Here is a 26319-nt window from a genome sequence, read left to right on the forward strand (position 1 = left end):
TCTCTTAAGGTTATCATACTTACGAAGCAAAATACTGTCCAAGTAGGCTTCCCAAGTTGACCTATACTAAAATTCATAAGACTTTATGATATTCACATGGGTTAGAATTTACTCATATTTATATATAATTTATATAAATTTATATAGACAAAATAAGATAGAGAATTAGAAAATTTAAGTTGTAGAAGACCAGATTCTGTTATAGCAATCATCATTGCTGGGCTTATTTCCTTGCCTTTAATAAGGGAAGTAGAGATTGGATAAAATATTTCACTCTTTTTTTTGCGGGGGGGCGGGGGTACCAGGTATTGAACTCAGGGGCACTCAACCACTGAGCCACATCCCCAGCCCTATTTTATCAATTTCCTTTCAATTCTCAAGTTTCAGTACTCCTAGTGAGACCAGAGACTTTTCCTCAAATTCCTGATTAGGCCTGATCAGACCTGCCAACCGATAAGCAACCTTGAACTTAAAATAGTCTGTCCCCCCCTAAAACAGTTGTTTCAAAGTCTTATCTAATAAGACTGAAGTCTGGGCTTCCTTAAGGATGTTTTCTCTCAATTTGTTTTGTTTCTTTGAATGAACTATATTTTCTAATTTTTTAAATTTTATTATTTATTTTTTATACACGCTTTATAATTTTTTTTTGTTGAAAATGGGCATTTGGTTATTATAATGTACTGACTCTGGAAATCAGATTTTTGCCTTTCTCCATGATTTCCTTTTTTAGGTAATTAATTTGCTTGCTTGTTGGAGGTGACAGTAGTTTGAGTCTCTTCCTTGTCATTTGTACATCTGGAAACCTCTGTTCTTTTGGCAAATGTTCAGCTAACATATGTTCAGCTAACACACACACACACACACACACACACACACACACACACACTTTTTTAGATAGAGTCTTGCTGTGTTGCCCAGGCTTGTCTTGAACTGCTGGGCTCAAGCAATCCTCCTGCCTCGGCCTCCGAAATAACTAGGACTACATACATACACCGCTGTGCCCAGCTAATATTTTGGCAAAGAATGTATTACTGAAAACTTGGTTCTTATCCCTGATGCCAATCTAATAACAAGGACATGGTTTTGAGAAAAAGGAAAAAGAAGATTTATTACTTTATTAGTAAAGGAGAGCACAGGAAGACTCCTGTCCTAGAGTCTGATTTTGCCCATTGGCAGGAACAGGGGCTTTTTAAAGAGATGATTCAAAGGCTGTATTCCGTGTGTTCTCTGTCCAGAGTTGTAATTCATTGTTAATTTGAGAGAGTCATTTCTGAGATCTTCTGGTACCATCCCCGAAGTCTGAATTACTTCATTCCTGTGGTGAGTGTGTACTCAGGGACAGATAACTCTGCCTAGGGTGGGGAAGAAAGGTAATCCTGTTTGCCTTGAGATTAGGGAGCAGGAGAGATTAGGGATGAGGAGAGAGAAGAAGAGAAAGAAACAGGTCCTTTTAAAATAAATTGCCAGGGCTGGGGCTGGGGCTGGGGCTGGGGCTTAGTGTAGAGTGCTCGCCTAGCATGTGTGAGGCCCTGGGTTCCATCCTCAGCACCAAGTATAGATAAGTAAATGAAGAAAGGTATTGTGTCCATCTACAACTGAAAAAAAATATTATAAATAAGTCACCAAAAGAAAAAGGTCACTGTGTCAGGGAACAAAGGCTATATTTAAAACATAAAGGGTACCACTGTTGCAGCTTCCTTTGGGTTCTGAGCATAGGGATTAGCTCTGGTTTGAGATGTTTTCTGTGCATGTATCTTGACTGGGCATGAGTGATTTTCTAAATTCTCCCGTATATGCAGTTGCTTTTGAATTCCCTGATTTTTTTTTAAAAGCCTCTCACCATAGCTTTTCCTTCTAGGCTTTAATGGTCTATTTTCTGTCTCCACCAGAATCTCTTGCCTCAGGCATCCTTGGACTTGTTGTCCCCTAGTTGCATTAAGAACATTGACTGTCGGGGCCGGGGTTGTGGCTCAGTGGTAGAGTGCTCAGCTAGCATGCGTAAGGCACTGCGTTCACTCCTCAGCACCACATAAAGGTATTGTATCCACCTAAAACTAAAAAATAAATATTAAAAAAAAAGACCGTCACTTTTGAAAGGACACCAACAAGTCTGTCTCCTCCGAGGAGAGCAGCAGCGTGTCAGCACTCACAGAGCAGCTTTATAGCCTACGAGAGGAACTTCACAAGCATGATTAAAGATTGCATCATCGGCTGGGATGTTCTTAGGCACATGGGAGGCTACGCAGCATTGCCTCAGAATCCCTAGATAAATTGGCCCTAAATCTAAACTTAGGAGTCCCTAGATAAAATGGCTTCTAACCTAACATGGCAGATTTGATGCCAATAACTGTCCCTATTTGTGTTCTGACTTATACCCGACAGGGAGATTGAGACAGTCCTTCATGTATCCCCCAGACATGTTAAAACACACATGCACATATACATATTCTTGAAGGCAAGGTCTCTTTTTTCCCCTCCAATTTTAGTAGAGGAACAAGGACCTGAGCGGTCACCGCTCAAGACTAAGAGCACCCTATGGTTGAGGGTGGGGGAGGAGCAAGGCAAAAACACCGTTGAACTTTCCTACCTTTTCAAAATGACTTCTTGATCAAACATTTGCTTGATGGCTGAAACTTTTGATTGTTTTCCAGATATCCAGCAAAGCTGGCAGAGCTCTGGTTGGTTGTGTGACATTTCTGTTGTTAAATGAGAGCTTGGAGTTTCCTAATCTGCTGTTTTGCTGACATCACTCTCGGTAATGACTTGCAAATGCAAAATGTTCTGATTTGCATTCTCTTTCACTCTCTGTCCTGTTTCCTTCACAGGCTGCATTTCTTCTCTCCATCTTGTAATCATTTCAGGCTCTTCCACCAAACTTCTGTTGTTACTCTCCACACAACTCTAGATCACCTCATTCACATGGCTTTTCCTGCATAGTGATGACCCCGTTCTATGCACTATGGTTTGAGAATGGCCCCCAAGGGTTCACGCTGCATGGCCCCAAATGTGGCCCCCCAGTGAGGCAACAAGAGAGGTGCCGGCACCTTAAAGAAGTAGGGCTTCTTGGGAGGTCATTGGGGAATTGCCCTCAGAAAGAGTTAACATAGTTCTCTTGGAAACCGTGGTTAGTTCTCACGAGAGGATTGTTATAGCAGGATTGTTCTCTGGCTCTCTGTCTTGCCTTTCACTCCTGCTGAAGCCCATCACCAGAGCCAAGAAGAGGTCAGAACCATGCTCTTGGGCCTCCAGAACAGTGAGATAAATAAAACTTTTTTTATTTATAAAACATCCAGCCTTAGGTATTTCATTAAAGCAACATAAAATGAACTTACCCAACCCCATCTCAGTTTCCAGCCCAGATCTTATTCTTTAATATCTGTGTGCATCCTATACTTGCTAAGATATATCCCATAGGATGGTAAAACCCTGTCCTTGGGGCTGTGGAATGCAGGGGAAGAGGTGACATTCCTTATCTCAGGAAGTTAACTGAAGAATTGGAACTTGTCAGAGACTCAGATTCATTTTACCCTTCTCACAAAATAATATAGGAGTTGAAAACATTTCCTCTTGAAAATGAAATCATAAATATTCTGGGCTTTGTGGGCATCATAAGGTCTCTGACATTTATTTATTTTTATCATTTTTTGCAACTCTTAAAAAGTATTTTAAAAAGTATTTAAAAATATTCTAACTCATTGGCTGAACAAAAACAGGTCATAGGTTAGATGTAAGTCCACAGTCTATAGTTTGTTGACTTCTAAGATAACAAACCATCCTAGTACTGTTTCGTGAGTGCTGTCAGAAGACATGAGACTCCTGGACCAGAAACAAAGGACTTGATTATTCATAGTGCAACAAGTGGCAAGAGCATCCTATTTATGCTTGTTTATACCTCCTGAATCCTACTTAGTCAGCACAGAGGGCTCACTGGATTCTGCTGGGTGGACAATAAGTTTGTATCACAGCTGAGGGTCACTGAGCTTGGGCAATCCCTTCCTTTATAGCAAGCCAACTCTTTGTCCAGGAAGGAGACATTACCTCATCCTTCAGTATTGTTCTTTGCCAACACATCTCTGAGAAATGAGCAGAGATGGAACTAACTTATGCATTGTTAGCTTAAAGTGCAGGGATTCTCAGGGACCATGGTGGATTTCCTTTCTCCACAATGTTTTCATTCCTTTGCATGTTCAATTGAATTGAATGCAGTTTAATACATGCCAAGGAGATAAATATGGGGATAAACATACAAACAAAAATGAAACGTGGTCTCTGTCCTCAGGACACTCACAGACTGTTAATGACTGACGTATATTAGGTTCACAGCAGAGGCACACACATTGCTCTGGCAGGACAGACAGGTACACAGTAACTTTGGGGCATCAGGGGAACACATGAGAGAAGAAGTAGTTTTTGAACTGGGCATTAATGAATGCCCAAGTAAGGCAGCATAGGAATGGAAGGGTAGAGGTTCTAGGTAGAGGATCCAGGTCAGGCAAGTGCACAGAGGCATGTTGGAGCAAAGTTGAAGAATGGGGTGTGGCTGAAGACTGTGCACCTGGGAGAGACTGATAGGGAATGAGGCCGGGAGAGAGGGGACAAGGGAGGAAACTACATTGTCCAAGTTCAATAGCTTAGGTATGTTAACTCATAAAGTCCTCACAGCAGGTCAGGAAAGTTTTTGAGTATATACTCTTTATTGAGCTTTCCTTTTTTTAATTGGGAATTCTTCTGTATGGAATATCTGTCCCTTTTATGGGAGATGTATTTATTTTTCATTACTGTGCTATAAAAAATAAACACATAAAAATTGTAAGTGTTTATGGTGTACAACATAATGCTTTGCTATATGTCTATATATATGGCATATATGTAGAATATGTCTCTATATGTTAAATGGCTAAATCAAGCTAATTAACATAATAATCACCTTACATACTCATCATTATTTTTGTAATGAAAACACTCGAAATTTATCTTGCTAGTAATTTTCAAGTATAATATATTGTTATCAAATAGTCATTGTGGTATGCAGATCTGTTGAACTTGTTTCTTATGTCTAACTGAAATTTTGTGTTCTTTGACAAACATCATTCAACCTCCGCTCCCCCCCAAATCTAACCACCATTTTATTCTCTATTTCTATTAGTTCAATCTTTTTTTAGATTTAGATCTCACATTTAAGTGAGATTCTGTGGTATTTGTCTTTCTGTGCCTAGTTTATTTCTCTTAACATAATGCCCTTTAGGTTCATCCATGTTGTTAAAAATAACAGGATTTCCTCCTTTTTAAGGTGCGATACTATTCCCTTGTGTCTTTGAACCACATTTTCCTTATCTATTCATTTCTTGATGGGCATTCAGGTAGATTCCATGTCGTGGCCATTGTGAAGAGTGCTTGGGCAGAGTTTCTTAGGCTGTGTAACTACACAATCTCCCAGCTTCCTGTGAGAACTCTTGGCAGATGAGAAACCTGACATTTACTTAACAGGCTTAGAGTCCTGGCTGGTAACAGATCTGGAAACTGGGTCCACACAAGCCTGTTTCTCTAATATATACCTTCAGCATAAACCTCTATAGCCCCCAATACAGGCTGAAGGAGGTTATGCCATTTGCTAAGTTTATGGAAGCTCATTCATGGTGAAACTAGAATTTGCACCCATGTCCATCTGCCTGCCAACCTAGACCTACCTTGCTGGATTATAGGGATCCTTGTGTGCCAACAAGTTTCAATGCAGTCAAAAGAAATAACTAATAATAGAAGGCAAGAATTTGAATTGGATATGTGAAAGAAAGCCAGGGACACTGAGAAAAGTTCAGAGAATATCCCAGGCCCTCTCTTTCATTTATCTTTGCAGTTCCTGTTTACTTTTAAGAAATAGTGGCTATTTCCCTAATAGAGGGAGTAACACAGCATAACACAGAAGCAGCTTGAATCCCAGCTTCACCTCTAAATAACAGTTTTATGTTCGGCCAGCTGCTTACTTTTTCTAAGGCTGTTTCCTCCTTTGAGAAATGGGTCTTTGTGAGAATTAAATGAGATGTTATTTGTAAAGCATTCAACACAGAGCTTGACACAGAGAATTATGTAGAAGGATGTTGAAATTATCAAGAATTAGAGCAAGATTAGTGTTGGAGAGAGATGATGGTGAGCCAGAAATGAAAATCTTAGCTACTCTGGAGGCCGAGGCAGGAGGACCACAAGTTCGACAGAGGCCAGCCTGGGCAATTTAGTGAGACCTTGTCTCAAAATAAATAAGTAAGTAAGTAAGTAAGACTGGTGATGTAGCTCGGTGGTAGAGTGCTTCCCTAGCTTGTGTGAAGCCCTGGGTTCTATTCCTAGCACCACAAAACAAAGAAGTGTGTTGGGGTGGGGTTCATCACAACTCATTTCCTTTGTGTTTGTCATGTGTATGACATTTCTAAAGATGTGACCACTTGGAGATCTTTTTGGTGTACTGTGTTAGTTTTCCCCACTGTAACTGGATGTGAATATTTTACATGCAAAGATCTATGGAAAGTTCCTTTTATAGGAGATAGTATATATCTCTTTTTTGTCCTGCTCAGTATTCATTCCCTTAATTTTATTCCTCTAATTTTCCCCATTCTGGTGACCTGTTAATTGTGGGATCCCTTCCCTGACTCAAGATGTGTAATATTATCTGTGATGTGTCCAGCAAATTCTGACAAGGGAATGTTGCAGTTTAAACTGATCATCTGCTAGCTACAGTCTAAAGAGAAAACATGCAAATTCTTAGTACTAAGATCTAGGTTTTTCTGGTTCAAGACCCTCTCAAAACCTGGGTATGCGGTTCCTCCTTCTATACCATGAGTAAGCCAATAAGCTTCCAATAGATTTATTGTTTATTTAGAAAAAAAGAAAATCTTCAAGGAGTGAGGGGTGCGGGGATATAATCTAGGAGTCAGTCAGCCCTCTTCTGCAATAAGGAATCCACTCCTGTTATAACCACATGAATCCATTCATGAGTTCAGAGCCCTCATGTACCTTTCTAAAGATCCCACCTCTTGGTTGTGGCTCAGTGGTAGAGTGCTTGCCTAGCATGTGTGAAGCACTGGGTTCAATCCTCAGCACCACATAAAAATAAATAAATAAAATAAGAAGGTATTATATCCATCTAAAACCAAAAAAAAAAAAAAATAAAGAAAAGATCCCACCTCTTAATACTATTAAAATGGCAATTACATTTCTAGTACATGCTTTTGGAGGGGATACATTTAAACTATAGCATTCTCTTTTTTCTTCTTCCCAAAACTGCATGGCCTCTTGTACTAACATATGGTAATAAAGGAGATGCCCATGTAATCACCCGTGAGTCAAAAAACAGAGCTTTGCCAGCACACCAGAAATCTCTGGAAGGCTCTCCTGCGTCTAGAATGGGTACTTTTATTGAGCTTTTCTGTTTGCACCTCTTGGTGCACTCATGACGCATGACATTTCCTTTTACTCTATGAATAGAGTGAGTTACCAGCATAGCTTTCCTTTCATTTAACTGATCTTTCTGTCTTGATATGCACTCAATTTAGTCATTATGCACTTTTTTCTTCTTTGGTGACTGATGTGGTTTGATGATGCTTTGTTTTAGATGTCTGCATCTTTGTTCCTAGATGAGATTGGTTTGCATTTTTCTTTCGTATTATTGGTTTTGCCAGGTTTTGAGATCGAGGACATACTAACCTTATAGAACAAATTAACCAGTGCTACCTTTTTGAAAAAAAAAATTTTCTGAAAGAGATTTAGTAAGATTTTTATTACTTACTCTTACCCCTTGAATATCTGGCAAAAATTGATTTTGTTTCCTCTGTGCAAAGGATTCTAGTATTGATAGAATTCCTTTGATTGTTATTGGACTACTCACAGTTTGTATTTCTTCTTGAGTCACTTTTGTTAAACTTTTGGGGTTTTTTTATGTGTATATTCTGTATGGTGTGTTCAGCACCATTGGTGGAAAAGAATATGCTTTCCCCCAATGAATTACTTTGACACCAACAAAAGGTCTATGTTATAGATCTTTATGATTCTATTGAGCTATTTAGTACCCTTAAATCAATATCATACTGTGTTGATTCTTGTAGCTTTATATCCTTGAAAATCTTGAAATCAGGCTGTGTAGAACCCCAAATTTGTTCTTTTTCAAGACTGTTTCAGGTACTCTAAGGTATTTGCATTTACCTATAGATTTTAGAATCCCATTACAGCTTCTACGAAAAGCCTTAGAATTCTGATTGGGATTGCACTGGAACTTTAGATCAATTTGGAGAAAGTTGATATCTTAACAATAATGAGTAAATTTTGCTAAACTATAATTTAGGTTGGGAGTCTGAGATTAGGATTTTAGCAGGGTTGGTTTCTAAGTAAGGTCTTCTTTTCCCCCGATTTATGGATTCCACCTTCGCATTATGTCCTCTTGTGACCTTCCCTCTGTGTGCACGTTTCTAGTGTCTCTTCCTTGTCTTATAGGGACACCAATCCTATCAGATGAGGGCCCCACCCTTATGATTTCATATAACCTTAATTACCTCATTAAAGATCCTATCTCTAAATACAATCACATTATGGATTTGGACCTCAGGAATTTGAGGCCCAATTCCACCCAAAGGTAGCCAAAGGAGCCATAGAGAAGACAAAAACAAACGGACATGACTGTGTTCACATAGAATTTATTTACAAAAACAGGTATTAGGCTGGACTTGGCCCATGGACTGCAGATTGTCATCTACTTATATAGTTATCTAAAGATGATCAGCTTATAACAGGATATAGTGTACATCTCTTTTTTGTCCTGCTCAGTATTCATTCCCTTAATATATTCTTCTAATTTATAAATGGGATCAGACATATTTAGAATAATATTTCTTCAGAGCACTCAGTTTTCATTCTGATGGTATAAAGACTTCATGGGAAGAGCACATCTCTTGGAGCAGCACATCTCCATGTTCTGATTATGGGGCCACATCCTCAGCCTCCCCAAGAAGCAGTGGTGAGCCTCATCTACGGCAGTGACTAATAGTAAGTAAGCCTTTAACATATCTTCTTTCATTGCCCTTTTATTTCATAAAGAATGAGACAAAAACATTAGTTTAAATGGCAGTATGTATGGTGTGCATAAGCAAGACAACCTGTATCATGCCATTCCTTCCTTCCTTCCAGTGTTCACTGAGAAGCTACATGTAAGAGCAGGTTCTAAGCACAGGGGATACAGACATGGAAAAGATAGAATTCTGACTTCTCGGGTGCATATTGGCAGGATGTGGCTCTTGCCCAAATCAGAACCATTGGAGAGAGCCTATAACTCCTCTTGGTTGTGTCCCTTTCACAGGCTTTTACCATTGCTGGTCATATGTGGTTTTGCTATCAATCAACTGACCTTAGTAAATGAATTTTCTTGGCTGCTTCTGCATTCTGTCCAATAGTGTCATAGTCTATTTTCTGTTGCTAATAATACCGTACCACAGACTAGGGAAACTATAAAGAAAAAGGCTGATTATTCTGCTCCAAAGTCAATATCAACATCTGGTGATGGCCTACATACTGGTCAAGTCCCCAAAACAGAGTAGGGCATCACATGGCAATAGGCAGGGAACACATAACATCTAGACAAATTGGCTTTTATAAGAGACCCACTCTCAAACTAGACCATAGCCCCTTAATCCATTAATTGCATGAATGGATTAATGTATTCATGAGAACAGAACCCTAATCCCCTCTGAAAGATTCTGCCAGGTCCCACCACTTATTATCTCATGATGAGGATTAAATTTCAATATGAGTTTCAGGGGGTGCAAACCACAGCAAACAAGTATAGACCTTCCAAGTCAGTAAAACCTATGAGACATGGGAGCTTGAAAGAGACATAATTATTCATTTGGAGCATAAAACTATGTTGGCAAATAAAGAAGGAAAAGTGGCAGATGTGAAAATCAACCTTGGGCTTCTTCCCACCAAAAGGGTCAGGTCCTCATGTTCCACCCCTGCTCATGGTGGAGGATTATGTGCACAACTGCGGTTCTGAGGATCACCTGGGGCCATCTTGGTGGGGAGGGAAGGCCTGAGAACTGGCTTTCTGGGACATGACAGATGGCTGCAAAGGTAAGCTGTAAAGCCTATGCCCACCCATGGCTGGTGTTTTAGTCAGCATTTTCATTACTGTGACCAAAAGACCGGACAAGGAAAATTTTAGAAGAGAAAATTTATTTCATCACAGTTTCAGAGATCTTAGTCTATAGGTGGCCAACTCCATTGCTTTGTACCTGAGGAGAGGCAGAAAATCATGGTGGAAAGGTGTGACAGAGGGCAGAAGCTCAGGATATAACAATCAGGAAGCAGAGACACTAAGGTTGGCTCACCAGGGACAAAATATATACCTCAAGTGCAGTCCTCCAGTGGCCCACCTCCTCTTCTTTTTTTTTTTTCCCATAGGAAACTAATAGTAGATACCTTCTCATTTTATTTTATTTATTTATTTATTTATTTTTTGGCCCACCTCCTCTAACCACATGCTGCCTGCCTACAGTTACCACCCAATTGATCCTTTCAATGAATTAATGCAATAACTAGGTTAAGTCTATCATAACCCAATGATTTCACCTCTAAACCTTCATGCATTATCTTACACATGAGCTTTTGGGGGACATCTCATATCTAAACCATAATAGCTGGGAAGGCTTCTTGAGACAGGTGGGCTTCAATGGACTGGTGAGTGGCTTTCAGGATTGGTGCCAAAGCCTTGCAAGAGGAGGTAGCACAGCCAGGTCATCTAGCCGGCCATCTAGCAAGGACTCATTGGTGCTTCCCTGTATCTGATCCCTGTGTGGATGTGAAGCCCCTGTGTGGAGGAGACACAGGTGAAGACATCCTAATCTTGGCCTCTAAAGTTAGCTGTGTGTCTTTGAGAAAATCACTTAAGCTCTGTGATAGGTTCATCTCCCAGATTTACCAAGCCTATCCTGTAGGATAAAATAAAAACGATCAACTGTGACCCTTGCTAATCCATTCCCTTCAGGAAAAAATAAATTGAGTCTCAGCATTTCCAGGCTTTTACCAATAGCACACAACTCAATGGTGGAAATGGAGAACAAGAGCCATGATGGACCCATTCCAGCATTCAAGCTAGCTCTTCCTGGTCCCACATAAGGACCAAAGATATCTCCTCCCCAGGCACATGTGTCCATGTGTGCCAAAGCACTCTTCAATCCATGCTATATTTTCTCCTATAAGCACATCCTTAACACAGCATATCTACCTACTGTGTTTCCTCTCTGCCTGCCTGACTTTTACTCCTCTTTTAAAATTTAGCTCTAAGAAATTATTCAAAACAAACGAGAACAAAGATACAACATGTCAAAATCTCTGGGATAGCATAAAAGTGGGTCTAAGAGGAAAATTTATCATCTTGAGTACCTACGTTAAAAAATAGATTCCAAATTATATATATAATTATATATATATATGCTTATATATATATAAGCTTATATAAATAAACTTATAATCTACCTCAAGGCCTTAGAAAAGAAAGAAGGAACCAATTCCAAAATTAGTAGAAGACAGGAAATATAGATCACAGCTGAAATTAATGAAACTGAGAATAAAAAGACAATACACAGGCTCAGTGCAACAAAGAGTTCATTCTTCGAAAACATACATAAAATTGATAAACCCTTAGACAAACTAACCAAAAAGAAGTCTCAAATAAACAAAATTAGAGATGGAAAAGGAGATATTCTGAATTCAGAATTTCAGAGAATCATTAGAAAATATTTTGAAAATTTATACTCCAGAAAACTGGAAAATCTAGAAGACATCAACAAATTTCTAGATAAATATTACCTGCCCAAAATTAACTAGGAAGATAGAGAAAACCTAAGCAGACCAATATCAAGTAATGAAATTGAAACAGCAATTAAAAGCATTCCAAAAAGAAAAGCCCAGAACCAAATAGATTCTCAGCTAAGTTCTACCAGACCTTTAAAGAAGAGCTAACACCAGTCTTTCTCAAATTATTCCGTGAAATTGAAAGGGAATACTTCCTCAAACAATCTATGATCAGCCAGTAAAATATTGATATCAAAACCAGATGAAGACACATCAAGGAAAGAAAACTAAAGACCAATATCCCTAATGAACATAAATGCAAAATTCCTTGAAAGTATATTAGCAAGCCCAACACAGTGGCTCACACCTGCAATCTCAGTGGCTCAGGAAGCTGAGGCAGGAGGATTACCTGTTCAAAGCCAGCTTCAGCAAAAGCCAAGGCACTAAGCAACTCAGTGAGACCCTGTCTGGGGATGTGGCTCAGTGGTCAAGTGCCCCTGAGTTCAATCCCTGGTACAACAAATAAACAAACTAGGAATTGAACCTCCATATGATCCAGCTATCCCACTCCTTGGTATTTACCCAGAAGAACTAAAATCAGCATACATGAGCAATACAGCCATAACAATGTTTACTGCAGCACAATTCACAATAGCCAAATTATGGAGTCATCGCATATGCCTGCCAATAGTTGAGTGGATCAAGAAAATGTGGTATATATACACAATGGAGTTTTACTCAACCATAAAGAAGAAAGAAATTATGGCATTTGCCAGTAAATGGATAGATGTAAAGAACATTATGCTAAGCAAAATAAGCCAGACTCAGAAAATCAAGGGTCAGATATTTTCTTTTGTCTGTGGAAGCTAGATTAAAATAAGAGAAAGAAGGCAGAGAAAGGGGATTGGATACAATAAAGATATAGGGAAGATCAGAGGAGTAGGAGGAGGAGAGGGAGAGGGAGGGGAAGGGAAGGAAAGGAAATAAGGAATGAATTTAACGAAATCCTGTTATATGTATATATAAATATACCACAGGGAATTTCACCTTTATGTAGAAAGTACCAATTAAAAATAAATAAATAAATAAATACATAAACCAGTGAATGAAGACCAGTAAAGGAAGGAGAATGGAGGAGGGAGGAGAGAAGGGAAAAGGTGGGGAATGGCAATTGAATCAAACTCCATGCATGTGTGATTTTGTCAAAAGGGACTCAACTACTGTATATAACTATAATGTTCCAATAAAAAAATACAACCCCCCCCCAAATTTATCTCACGCATCCCTTCCCCTAGAAACACATTTCCTGTCTGGTCTTGACTTGCCTGAGTGGAGAGGTCACATAAATTCAGCTATCCTGGTGCCCATCACAGGATCTTTTCATTTTCTGCTTCCTTATCATCTTTAAAACTAGCTTCTATCTTCATATTCTCATTGCCTATAATATAGAACCCGGTGCATAGTAGATATGCAGTAAGTAAATGTTTTAATAAATTCTTAAATTGTGCAGAATGAATACGTTCCATCTAACTGGAAACTGCCTCCCAGTTTTCTAATCATTTGTTAGGTGCCAATCTTGTCTCTTCTGCTACGTTCTGGCACAGTGAGGGAAGAGATCATGGCCCTGCTGCTTTGTCTGCCAGCCAACCAGCGTATTTTTGCAGGGTGGGAAGGGAGTATCTCCTCCCTGCTTTGCCTGGGGGGACAATCCCAAAGGGCCAAGAGATGGAGTTAAGGGAAGAGAGCCAGAACCTCCATTTGTGTGCATCAGATGAAGATGCTGTGGCCTCACCTGGTGAATCAGCTCAGCCAGAATGAACTAAACCAGCGTGTGTGTGTCACGTGTCACATTGCAAATGCCTGGGGCTCTTTCCAGACTTCACCTGGCCTCCCTCCCTGTCCAGGCATGCCCTCTAGATCTCTGAGAAGCCGCTGTACATCAGAAGGCCATACCTCAGTTTTCTCATACTCCAGGACAGCTGGAAGAAACAAATGAGAAAGGCCACAGGTAATTTTAAGAGGGCAGACTGGTCTTGTGTCTGGCAGAGGATGTTTTGGGGTAGGCTGGTATAGAGTAAGTTTAGAATTGAGATGGTCTTATTATGGGACCTGCCTTGATCCACTGGATGTGAAAGAAGTGGGCCAGCCATGCCCACTGGGGACTGTGGTTGCTGCTGATCAGTAGATAGAGTTTCAGAATTTGAACCTGGACCTGAATGTTATAGAGTGAAGACATAAGTGTCAGCTTGCCATGGACATGGTTGCTTTCTGTAAAAGCTGTTAGCAAGCTAACCTAAATTTAAACTTAAACAGAAAGTAACTGAAGATATTTATGCATGTGCCTGTCCCTTTTGTATGTAACAACATTACCTCTCGGAATAGTCTCTGCTGCCTAGAAAAACAGCAATCAGGGAGGGTTCATTCACTGTAGATAAGATCCCTGGAGGACATTAGATTGGGGGTTTTATGAATAAGACGGAGGACTATTTAATGAATCCTGAGTCCCTGGATTGCAGACTAAATCCAGTAGCTGCTTCTGGGACTTTCTTACTAAAAAAAAATCACTGAGACACCTGAAAAGAATATTTCCAAATGAGAATTCAGCGCAGCTCGGGGGTGTGGCCCTACCTCTGACAGTTTGTGGGGAAAGATACGATGGAGACGAGTTTTACTGTTACTTCATGTCCTTCTTCATTTCAAGATTGTTTCCATAATAATGACACACATTTTGCACTCTGTGTGTGTATGTGCATGTGTGCGTGTGCGTGTGTGTATTTGTTATTGGGGATCTAACTTGAGATTTTGTTCATTCTCTACCACTAAGCTATGCACCCGGTCCTATATGTATTGTCTTTTTAATTAAAAAAAGAAAGAAAGAAAACACTGTATTTTGAAAAGGAAGAACTGGTGAGGCTTCCTTACTAATACTGTCCAGTCAGGATTTGGCTTCTTGTTCCTTGGTCCCCATTGGATGGCTTCTTCTGGAGCATGAGGTTGGGCAGTCCTTCCTCTTAGGCAGATTAACTTTGATCCTTGCTTATGCAATCAGGAGATTTTCTGCCCCCCTCCCACCATTAACTTCTTCTATGATTCTTCTCCTGGTTATTCTCTAGAGAATACAGCATGAATTTTGTTTTATTAACTTACTGGTATATCATTTACATCCAATAGAATTCACCACTTTTTAAGTGAACAGCGGATGCGGTTTGACAAATGTGTACAGTTGCATAACTATCACCACTGTCATCAGAATTTTTCTGTTACCTGAGAAGGTTCCCCTTTGCCCCTACCTAGTAAATTCCCCTATCCCACCTAGCAACCCTGCTCTGCTCCCTGACATTTGGGGCTTCTCTTTTTTCTAGAATCTCAAGAAATGGAATCAGAGGGACACTGCAGAGGGTTTGCTGTTAGGCTTTTTTTCATGTATATAATGCTCTGGCAATTCAACTGGCATTGTAGGCATGAGAAGTTCAGTCCTATTTCCTGGCTGTGGAGTATGTTGTTTCCTCTGCGTGACACCAGGTGTTTACCAAGCACCAGTTGATGGGTTGTTGCCAGTTTGGCCACTGTGACTACTTCTGTTCTAAACATCTGCTTACAAATCTTTATTTGGACATGTTTTGCCTTTTTTCAATAAATGCCTATGAGTAGTGTTGCTGAGTCACTTGTAAGTGTATGTTGAACTTTATAAGAAACAACTGTTTCCCCATGATTGTGCCATGGGACAACCCATCAACAGAGTATTAGAGTTTCATTAGCCACACATCCTCCCATGGCTTGGTATTCTCAGGTTTTGGGGTTGTTTTGTTTTGTTTTGTTTTGCTTCTTAGTGATATTAGTAGTTATGAAGAGGTATCTCAGTGTGGTTTTAATTTCTATTTCCCTAATGATTAATGATTGAGCACTATTCACGTGCTTATTTACCTCTGTGTATCGTCTTTGATAATCTATTCAAATTTTTTGCTCATTTTTTCCTTATTACTGAGACATAAGAGTTCTTATAAACAATTCCTTGTCAGATACATGTTTTTTCAAATGTTTTCTTCCAGTTTGTTGACTTTTTTTTTCCTTTCCTTAACAGTATTTTTTTGGGAGGGGTGGGGAGTACCGGGGATTGAACTCAGGGGCACTTGACTACTGAGCCACATCCCCAGCCCTATTTTGTATCTTTTTTAGAGACAGGGTCTCACTGAGTTGCTTAGTGCCTCACCAGTGCTGAGACTGGCTTTGAACTCCCAATCCTCCTGCCTCAGCCTCCCAAGGCACTGGGATTACTGGCATGCGCCACTTCATCTGGCCTTAACAGTATTATTTAAGCAGCTAGATTTTTTCAGTGGAGACAAATTCCAATTGTCACTTTTTCTTTTTCATGGTTTGAGCTTTTTACTTCCTATTTTCTTAATCTAAATAATACATAAATATTTCCTTCTATTTTTCTTCATAAGACTTTTATGGCTCAGTCCTAACATTTAATTGTATGATCAACTTTGAGTTAATTTTATGTATGATATGATGTCAGGGGTTTTTTTTTTTGCTTTGTTTTTGGTTTTGTATTGTCTTTATTTTGCATATAGTTATAGTTACAGTACCATTTATTGAAAATAAATTTGATTACCATGTTTTGATTTGTACGTAGACTTTTTGATTAGTTTTTAATCTACGGTACTGTATAGCATGTGATACCTCTTATATAAATGTCAATAAATGACCTTTGGTTCTTTTTCTTCTACTAAAACACTTATAATGCCACATTACTGTAAACACTGTGTTGTTCTAGAGCCGTCCATTCTGGGGAATAGAAGAGGTTTCTTGTAGAATAGGTGAAAGAGCCTCCTGTTTGCTGGAATCCTAACATAAAACAGAAATGGCTTAGGGACATTGACTATTGAGAGACTATGTAGCATGTGGACTGTACATGGAATGGAAAGGAAACTGTTTTATACTGTGCACACAATATGTTCCAGGCACTTAAATAGCCATCATATGAGACAATATGATATGAGAATGCTAGTCCATTTTGCAGATTGCACATATGAAGTCCAGAATGGATAATTGACTGTCCCATAGCAAGTAAACATCAGTGTATGGATCTGAGGGGTTTTTTTTTTTTCTTTTCTTTTTCTTTCTGTTACACAGGCTGTACTGGTACTGGCAATTTTTGCATTTTTTTACTCTACTAATGATACTTGAGAACAATTCATCACTTACCAAGTGTTTTGGCCTGGTTTTAATCACTATAACAAAGTACCTGAGATAAGTTAACTTTATAAAGAAAAGTTTATTTAGCTCATCATTTTAGAGGCTAAAAGTGCAAACATTATGGGGCAGGCTATGGCAAGGGTCCCCCTTGGCTGCCTCACCTCATGATGGAGGGCAATGACGGGAGCACATGTGGGAGTAAGATCATATTGCCAAACAGGATTCCAGTGACACTGAGGTCCCACAGTACTTTCTGATGGCAGCTTCCTCCTCCAGTGACCCAAGAACTCAGTAAACCTTACTTAAGATCAATTAATCTTTAAGCCTTACTTAAAGACTCCACCACCTTCCATATTGCCACGCCAGAACCAAACTTCCAACACAGGCAGCTTTGGGGATACACTCCAACTGTTTCTACACCATAACACCAACTGAGGTGTATATTTGGCAAACAAATAGAACCCAAGGCTGCAGAAAGGTCTAAGAGGAGGCCTCTTAAGCATGAGCTGCAGTCTAGAAGATGCCCTGAAGAATGGAACACCTGGCAGCGAGCATATAGAGTGACCTGTGTCCTTATGACACCATCGTAGCAGCTGCTATGCCAGGGACTCTCTTTTGGGTCAGTGGAAGCTAAGCCTGAGTAGGCATAATGATCATCAGGGTGGTAAGAATTAAACAACACAGGTAAAGTGCCCAGCATGTAATAGTAACTATTATTTTAGTTCATTGGCCCTGATCATCAGCCTAGGGAAGATTCAATGAATGTAGTTCCTGTGGGGTTTCAATGAAAGAGGAGAATAAGGTTCCCTTCCCACAGTTAACCCCATAAATGTTAGTTCCTATCTTCCAATTCTACCAGAATGAGAACAGTTCCCTTGCAGTCTGCTGCTTCTGCATCATTGGACATGGCTTTTTCTTTTAATGATACTTTTACTTAGAACTAATGAAATATAATACACGGTATACTTGGAAAAATATAAATCATCATGTTGCAATTTACAAAATATAAGATAAATAAAACTGATTTTATTTTGCTGAAAATTTCACACACGAAATACCTTTTCTCGGCTGGGGAAATAGCTCAGTTAGTAGAGTACCTGCCTCACATGCACAAGGCCCTGGGTTCAATCCCCAACACCCCCCACCAAAAAAAAAAAAAAAAACTTTTTGTATTAGATACACTTTATAGCTTTTAAAATTCCACTTTTGTTTTCAGATAGCTTAGCGACTTTAGTAACTCAGAAACAACTGCTTCTTGTCTTAATGCTGGACAGTGATTAAGTCAGAGACATTCAGAAATGGACCTGTGGGCCCTGGGTGACTTTACAGAAATAGGCATACTGTCGACATGCTTTTGCAGTGGCTGAGGATGTGTACAGCTTGTGCTGACTGAGGTCACTGAACTTCTTTACAGTATTAGGGAGTGTCATTCGCTGGGGAGGGTCTGAATGTAGATCTGCCAGAAAGAATTGGGTCCAGCTCACCACACAGCAGATGAAAGGCCAGTATGATATTTCCTGTGGCTTGAAGAATCTGGTCTTGAGAATAGAAGGTCCCTGATTCTGAAGTTTTAGTGGTTTCAGAACCCATAAGAATAATTCTTCTGCCTTCGTGTCTCTTGTTGCCCTTTTCTTTGAAGTTAACCATTCCAAGACCCTTCATAGAAGCTCCATTTCCATGTTGTTCTGAGACTCATTTCATCAGCTTAAGCAAGTAATCTCATCTTTTTTCCATCAGAAGTAACAAACAGACCTTTTTGCATTTTTTTCATGTTTTGTCAACTGGAGAGTAGATCTGTACATGTTCCTTTCCTGAGCTGAGTGCAGAATTGCGGCATTTCTGCAATGGTCAAGTTTAAGATTTCCTTTGGAGACGCACAGTGGCCGTAGCCCCAGTGCCGGATTTCTAAGTTTTAATTGAACTTCTTACTCATTTTCTGACTCACATATGCCATGTACTAAGCTTTCGACTCAACTCATTCTTAAGGTCTCTTTTTTCCTTCAGTCAGAAAACTGTTGGTTTCTTGATCTGTGGCTCACTTGTTGGAAAGTACTGTCTGCTTCCTTTGTGCAGTGGCGCCCCAGTCCACCCAGGGCCCCATTGTCTGACTCAGCCAACCCCCAGGCAGTGGGGGGCAGCCAGATGGAAGGGGCAGGAAGGTGGCCTGAGACTGCTGGGGGTTTTTTGTTTGTTTTTAAACATTAGCATCTTCAGTAAAATGCATGTGCCTTTGTCCCCTGTGAAACAAAACAGCATTTGGATCAGTGAAATTGCCAGGTCCCAATTTGGCTTACAACTCAGGATCTGTGATGCTTTCTGGAAGCTCCTGTTTGGACTGTGGATTCCAGAATCACAAAGGAATCCATCCCCCTGGAGCAGGATGTGTCCTTCTGGGAAGCTGCAATGGTTCATAGGTGTTTATCCTGGGGAATCTGAGGTTCACCTCACCACAAACACACAGCTAGGTGGTGACTTTCTGACAACAGAGTCTGAATTTTTCTAAAACACAGTGCTATTACTAATTAAAAATAAGGGATAATGATAATACATAAAGCAATTGGCAGGATCAAATGAGATAATGAGTGTGAAGTTTGGACACTGCCAAATATAATAGACCTATTTTAGCTGTGTTTGTTTTTTTTAAGTTTAAGCAACCAAATGATTCTCTAGATTTACTGTATGGTAAATGTGCTACAAGAAATATACAAGTCCAGGCAGAATACAGGTTTCTGCATGCCCGTGCTGAGATTAATATTTCAATGTAGTATAAATAGGGGAAATGTATTTTCTGTGATTTATAAAGTAATTGTTTCATTTTATCTATATTTCCTTCCTGTCCATAGGCATTAAGATATTATTATAGCTGAGACCCCCTAGCTGGACCAGGAACATGACAGAGCTTTCAAATTTTATTCTGGCAGTGATGGTAGATGTGGGAATAGCCAACTTTTGTGGGACACAACAGTAGTATGCCAGACACACTGTCTCTGGGGTCATCATGCACACCATTTCGGACGGTTACTACAGGCTGTGAGGGACCAAAATGAGAGGTTACATCCTTTCCCAAGGACAGGGTTACCATAGGGAGGTGTGATTTGGCCATCATCAGTCTGAATATCCCCAGTGCTGAGCTCAGATCCCAGTATGGAGCACAGATGCACCAGAAGATAGTAAATGAGTACATTTTAAAATAAGAGAAGAATTGTGGAGTTGAGCTAGGAGGACTGCAAGGAGTGGGTTGCTGGGTTGATGATGGAGGAAAGGAAATAGGAGGTAGTGCTGAGTAGAGAACTCTAGGGCAGCATCAGACACCAGGACTATGGAGCTCAAAGTTCTTGTTCTTAATATCTCTACTTAGCTGTATCCTTAACAAGATGACCTGGGAAAAAATGAAACATGTTTTCAATAAAACAGACTTTCAAGAAAGCGTCAATGTAAATCCACATAAGCAATGTTTTTTCCCACTTTGTGCATCATTTTAATTAGAGTGAAGGCTAAAATTCCTTCTTCCCTCACCCTGACAGATCTTGCCGAGTAAGAATGGTACTCATTTCATCTCATCCCAAAAGTGATCTTAGAAAACTGCTCCACAATGCATTTGGTAGCCATGACCAGTCGATGAGAGTTGAAATATGATAACGAAATAAAAACTGTAATCCTTAAGACTCTTGATGTCTATGGATGAATTTACTTATTCATCAAACAAGAATTTCCTGAGTCTATGTAATTTCAGGCAATAATGTATAATATTTGCATTATTTGGAATTTGAAAGAGTATAACACTCAATTCATGAATCCATCCATTGAGTGTTTTCTTAATGCATTCTATGTGCTAGCCACGATGGGTTCAGGATTAAACAATGACTAGAAATAGACCTTTTCATCAAAGAATGCATAGAGACAGAGTATGTATGATAAAGCAACCTGACAGAGGGCATAGCAGAGGAAAGCTGCAAAACTCTTGACAGCCAAGGAGCAGAGAGGCAGGAAGTGGCCAAGGGACTATGTAGTTACTGAGGCCACATCCCCAGTGACCCACTTCCTCCAGCCAAGCCCCACCTAACTATTATTTACACCACCAATTAGTATGTCCATTCACGTTCGTAATCCATCAATTGGATTAATCCACTGATGAGATCATAACCTTCATCTTTTCACCTCTGAATATTGCTTCATTGCCAGCACATGAGTTTGGGAAAGGAAGGCTTTCAAAATCCAAACCTTAACACCTGCACTGGTATATATTTTAGGTTATATAGTGTTATGTATGTATAATTGTTATGTATGTCTAAAGGATGATGAGATCCTGTGAATCTTCTGGTATTTGTAGAAACTCATCTGGCTCTGTAGAAAAGATAGAATTCTTAGGGAAACTTTACCCCCTGAAAAATGTCTAGCTTATAGATATTAAAAAACAAGAATATTGGTCCAGTAGAAGAATCAAACTTTGCTGAAGGGTCGTTCACTCTGAGTGACTTCAATTTTGGGTTCCATATCTGTACTGAAATTCTGAAATCCTAGCATGCAGAGGAATGGGTAGATGGCTCATAGCATTACTAACTCATCACAAATCATGAATCAGTTGCCTAGGGATTTCTGGGCATAGTCAAAATGCTAAGACTCATAAGCAGATCACATCTTTCCATTTATATGTCTTCTCTAGTGCCTTCATTTCCTATATACTCTTGAAGGATATTTTCATTGGATGTAGAATTTGCAATTGGCAGTGCAAATTCTGTTAGTTCTGCAAACTTTGCTGGATATTGAATTTTTTTTTCATTCACCATTTGAAAAATACCCACTTTGTTCTTGCCTCCATAGTTTGAGATGAGAAATCCAGTTATTGAAATTGTATTCCATATTTTAAAAATGACATCATTTTTCTTTGACTGCTTTCAGGATTTTTTTTCCATGTCTTTAGTTTTCATAAGTTTAATTATGCTCTGTCTCAGCATGGGGTTCTGTCTTTTTGTTTTATTTGGAATTTGCTCAGCTTCTTTGTATCTTTGGTCAAATTCCAGATGTTACATTATTGAATATTTTTCTCACAAGTTCCTGAAACTCTGTTAATATTGTTACCACCTATTTTCTTTCTATTTTTCAGATTGAGTATATTCTATTAATTTGTCTTCAATTTCACCAGTTCTCTTATGTTGTCTCTACACCACTACTGAGTCCATTCAGCAAGTTCTTATTATCTCTTTATAGTTTTCAGTTTTATGATTTCCATTTGGGGGGGGGGTGGAAATATTTTTTATTGCCGATATTTCCTGTATTTTCATTAGCTTCAAGGAAAATTATAATTGCTTATGGAAGTATTTTTATGATGGTTGCTTTTGTCAGGTAATCCCAACTTTTGAGTCATCTCTTTAGTAGGTATTGTTGATTGTCTTTTCTTGTTCATGTAGTGATTTTCTTGGTTCTTAGTTTCATCAGTGACTTCCAATTATATCCAGGACATTATAGTCTAAGACTCTGGATCTTATTTAACCTTCTTTTTTCCTTAGCAAGAAGTCCCCAGTTGAGGGGTACTGCTAGAGCAGGTTGGGTGTGTCACTGAACTTCCCACTGGGCCCCCGAGGACACCACCCCAATAAAAATGGAGCACTGACGCACACTGCCACCTTGCCTGGAAGTGAAGAGGGAAGTGGGGAAGGAGGGTGACTCACACTGCTTTGTTGCTGCAGGGAAGGGTGGAAGCACAGACCCCAGTTGGGCCACCAGGACTACAGAGGAGAGGAGGGGAGAAGAAGGGCAAGCAGAGAGCCAGCCAGCTCCCCCACCCATTTCCCCCTTCTCATTGATGGTGAAGGGAGAGGTTGGGCGGGGGCACAGTGGGGCACGTTAGGGAAGCACGTGGTTTTTAACTCCTCATACTATCTCATTAAACCTGATGGCTACTGAGGGGGCAAGGAAGCTTAGCTGTCTCTAAATCCTTGACACTCCTCAGGCTGGGAAATCGGAACACCATCAACCACCACCCAACAGAACAGGGGACATGTTCCCTGGTGAGGTCCTTGACTCCACCTGTTGAGGCAGTGCCCCCAGAAGAGGGCATCAGGGTAGTGCTGTCACTGCCTGCTTCCTGGAGGCAAGGGGACTATTCTGTCAACTGGGCTTTTGGTTCTCCTAGGACCAAGGGAAGGGTTGTGCAGTTTTGGTTGCTGTTTGACTGGAATGGGGTAGGTATTGCCAAAACAGCACTCCATTGTGTCACCCTTTTCCAGGTCTTTTGACTAGGGAGGAAGAGTCTCTCTTTAGGCATTATTGTGCAAGCCTGTTCTTGGTACAGGCTTGAAGGTTCTCTAGTATGTGGGAGATAGTGAGGAAACCAGAGGGATTCACATCTTCTTTAAGTCTTGGCATCAGTAAAGTGGCTGTCACTCTCTCCCCCGCTTTCAGAGACCTCCTGTGCTTGTCTGTTGTGTTTTGTCTATAGTTTATTGTAAGGGAGAGGATAAGAGAGGATTGGAGTCACTCCATCTTTGATGGAACCAGAAGTCTTTTTAAAATGCTTTTCAATAAAGTTTTAAATTGAAATTGAAACTTTATGATAAAGTATTTTTTCCATGAATATCTTAGATATGTTTTGAAATATATTCTTAGGTACTGAGGTATATTTTTTGCTACTTTTATAAATATGTCTCTTTTCAATTGAACCTTCTAACCATTCTTGGATAGAAAACAATTGTAGAAGTGCAGTTGATAATATTGATCTTTTCATGCCTGTAATTTACCTGAAGGTTCTTAGGGAATTTCTGTGGGACTTTCTATGGATGATGACTCTTTCATTTTTTTCCTTTGCAGTTTTTATATATTTTATTGCTTTTCTCTCTCTTTTGGGATCTTTAGAACAATGTCCAAATTGTCAGAATGATCATCGTTGTCTTATTTCTTAACTTGAAAAGGTACTTTAAAGGTTAATTGAATGTGATATTTCCTATATAGGCTTTTGAAAGTATCCTTCATCAGACCTCAAAGTTTTCTTACTTTTGTGTTTTATTTTTTTACATCAGTATTTTGTAATTTTCGGTACATAGTAAAGAGGCTTATTTAGCTTACAGTTCTGGAGGCTGAAAGTTCAAGATTGGGCAGCTCCATCTACTCAGCTTCTGGAAAGGGCTTTGTGCTGCTCCCTACACGGTGAAAAGGTGAAGACAAGACAGGCATGTACAAAGAGAGAAACGGGTACCAAACTTCTGATATAGTTGTCCCACTCCTATGAGAAAAACATTAATTCATAAGGACTCTAACCCTGTGATCCAAACATTTCTCACTGGACCCCACCTCCCAACCCTGCCACATTGGGAACCAAACCTCAGCATGGGTTTTGATGTGGACAAACCACATTCCAGCCATCCCTGTTGTCTGATTTTACATTGAGTATGTATAGCAGTCAACGTAATTGGCTTAATAATGTGCCTGTTGTTCATCACAAGTTATCCCTCTACCACTGTTTGGCAAATAACACTTCAGTGAATGTGTCACACTGCATAATCCTTCCTCACATGACAATTTCTCAGATGAGATTACTCTGTCAGAGTATGTTAGCTTTCCACCACTGTGACAATGTACTTGAGGTCAATTGAGAAGGAGGAAAATTTTATTTTGGCTCACAGTTTCAGAGGTTTCATTCCATGGCTGCCTGGCCCAATTGCTGTTGAGCTTGTATCAGCCCAGTATTTCATGTATATCAGAGTTGCTGCTTACCTCATGGTGGCCAGGAAACAGAGAGAAACAGAAAGGGGCTGGGGTCCCAATGTTCCCTTCAAGAGCACACCCCCAACGACCTAACTTCCTTTCACAAGGCCCCACCTCCTAAACGTCCACTATCTCCCAATAGCACCACAGACTGGTGACCAAACCTTTTAACACATGCTCCAGATCCCAACTACAGGAGAGTATGAACCTTTAAATTGCTCTTTATACATAATTTTAACACTCATTGGTAGATCTACTCTATAGCAACTCTTACTGTACTGGTCTAGTGTTGATTTTCTATCTCATTCCTTTAATATAGATTAATTGTGTGAAGAGGTTTCTCTCAGTTTTTATTTATTCATACAAATGGTTATTTTATTTTCAGGGTTATAATATGTGGTTATTTTTAAATTTTTTTTTTAGTTGTAGATGGACACAATATCTTTGTTTTATCTATTTATTTTTATGTGGTGCTGAGGATCAAAGCCAGTACCTCACGCTTGCAAAGCAAGTGCTCTATCGCTGAGCCACACCCTAGCCCTGGTTATTTATTTCGCTACCACATGATTCCATCGTAGGCTATCAGTTCTTTCCAGTGACCTTCTCTGTCTTTTGATATATTCTTTTTTTTTTACTTTTTTTTTATTAGTTACACATGACAGTGCAATGATCTTGACAGTTCATACATTTGAATCAAATGGGGTATAATTTCACATTTTTCTGATTGTACAGGTTGCAGAATCACATTGGTCATACAGTCACCTATCTTTTGATATATTCTTATCATTTTTCTTTCTTCCTGAGCACATCCCTACTTTTTGGCACTACAGTATGTTCCAGACTCATCTGGTATTTCCCTGCCCAAGTCTTGGTATCAATCACTCTTTCAAGGAAAACCTGGCTCCTTGCATTATAGAACGGAATTTAGGAAATTTTTCAATTAGCAATAATTGCACCTTATTGGCTATGCTACTGCCACTGCACAAAGCTTAGAATGGAACTTGGAAACCAAAATTTAGGCTTTAAGCATCTTCATTGCCCCAACAGACACAGCAAGTAAGTATGTATGCATATATTTATATTTATATTTGTTTCTGTGTCTGCCTATTTGGGTGTGTGTGTGTGCATGCATGCATGGGTACATGCTGGTGTACACATATTAAAGTATCCATACTTTGAAGTATGAGTTCATTGTACCATTAAGCCTTTATTTGTAACTTCTTTCTCTGTAGTCAGAAGGCTGGTTCTCATTATCTTCAATGTATTTTTTTTTATTTATTGAATGCAAATATGCAAGTAAAGTAGATTCAGATCACTTAACCATATCCCTGTAAGATATTTGCCACCTAAAGTACATGCTCTTTTTGTCTTCGGCCTTACAGTATCCAGTCAACATAACATTTTCTAAAATTACTTAGGTCCACTTCTTTGTTCCCCAGCCCCTTCAGCATGATTGCATCATTTGTTTTGATGCAGGTAGAGTCATTTGTCATAGTCTATATTCCATTGAGTTCCCTCAATATTCTGATGTGTGTGTTTATTTTGTATAGAGTAAAAAATCACTCCTGGTGGTAAGCAGTTCAGTAGATTTTG

General features: G+C 39.5%; 1 protein-coding gene and 1 pseudogene across 6 annotated transcripts in view; one reads left to right on the forward strand and one right to left on the reverse strand.

The window, feature by feature from the left end:
- Nucleotides 1–26319, forward strand: part of Arhgef4 (Rho guanine nucleotide exchange factor 4) — a 167811-nt gene that overhangs the window by 16084 nt on the left and 125408 nt on the right. The gene's annotated exons all lie outside the window — the stretch shown is intronic.
- LOC124106155 (actin-histidine N-methyltransferase-like) lies at nt 18442–19126 on the reverse strand (annotated as a pseudogene).

This window comes from Marmota monax, unplaced genomic scaffold (genome assembly GCF_021218885.2).
Source record: "Marmota monax isolate L192 unplaced genomic scaffold, Marmota_monax_Labrador192_F-V1.1 WCK01_AAM20220418_F8-fsc00034, whole genome shotgun sequence".
NCBI lineage: Eukaryota > Metazoa > Chordata > Mammalia > Rodentia > Sciuridae > Marmota > Marmota monax.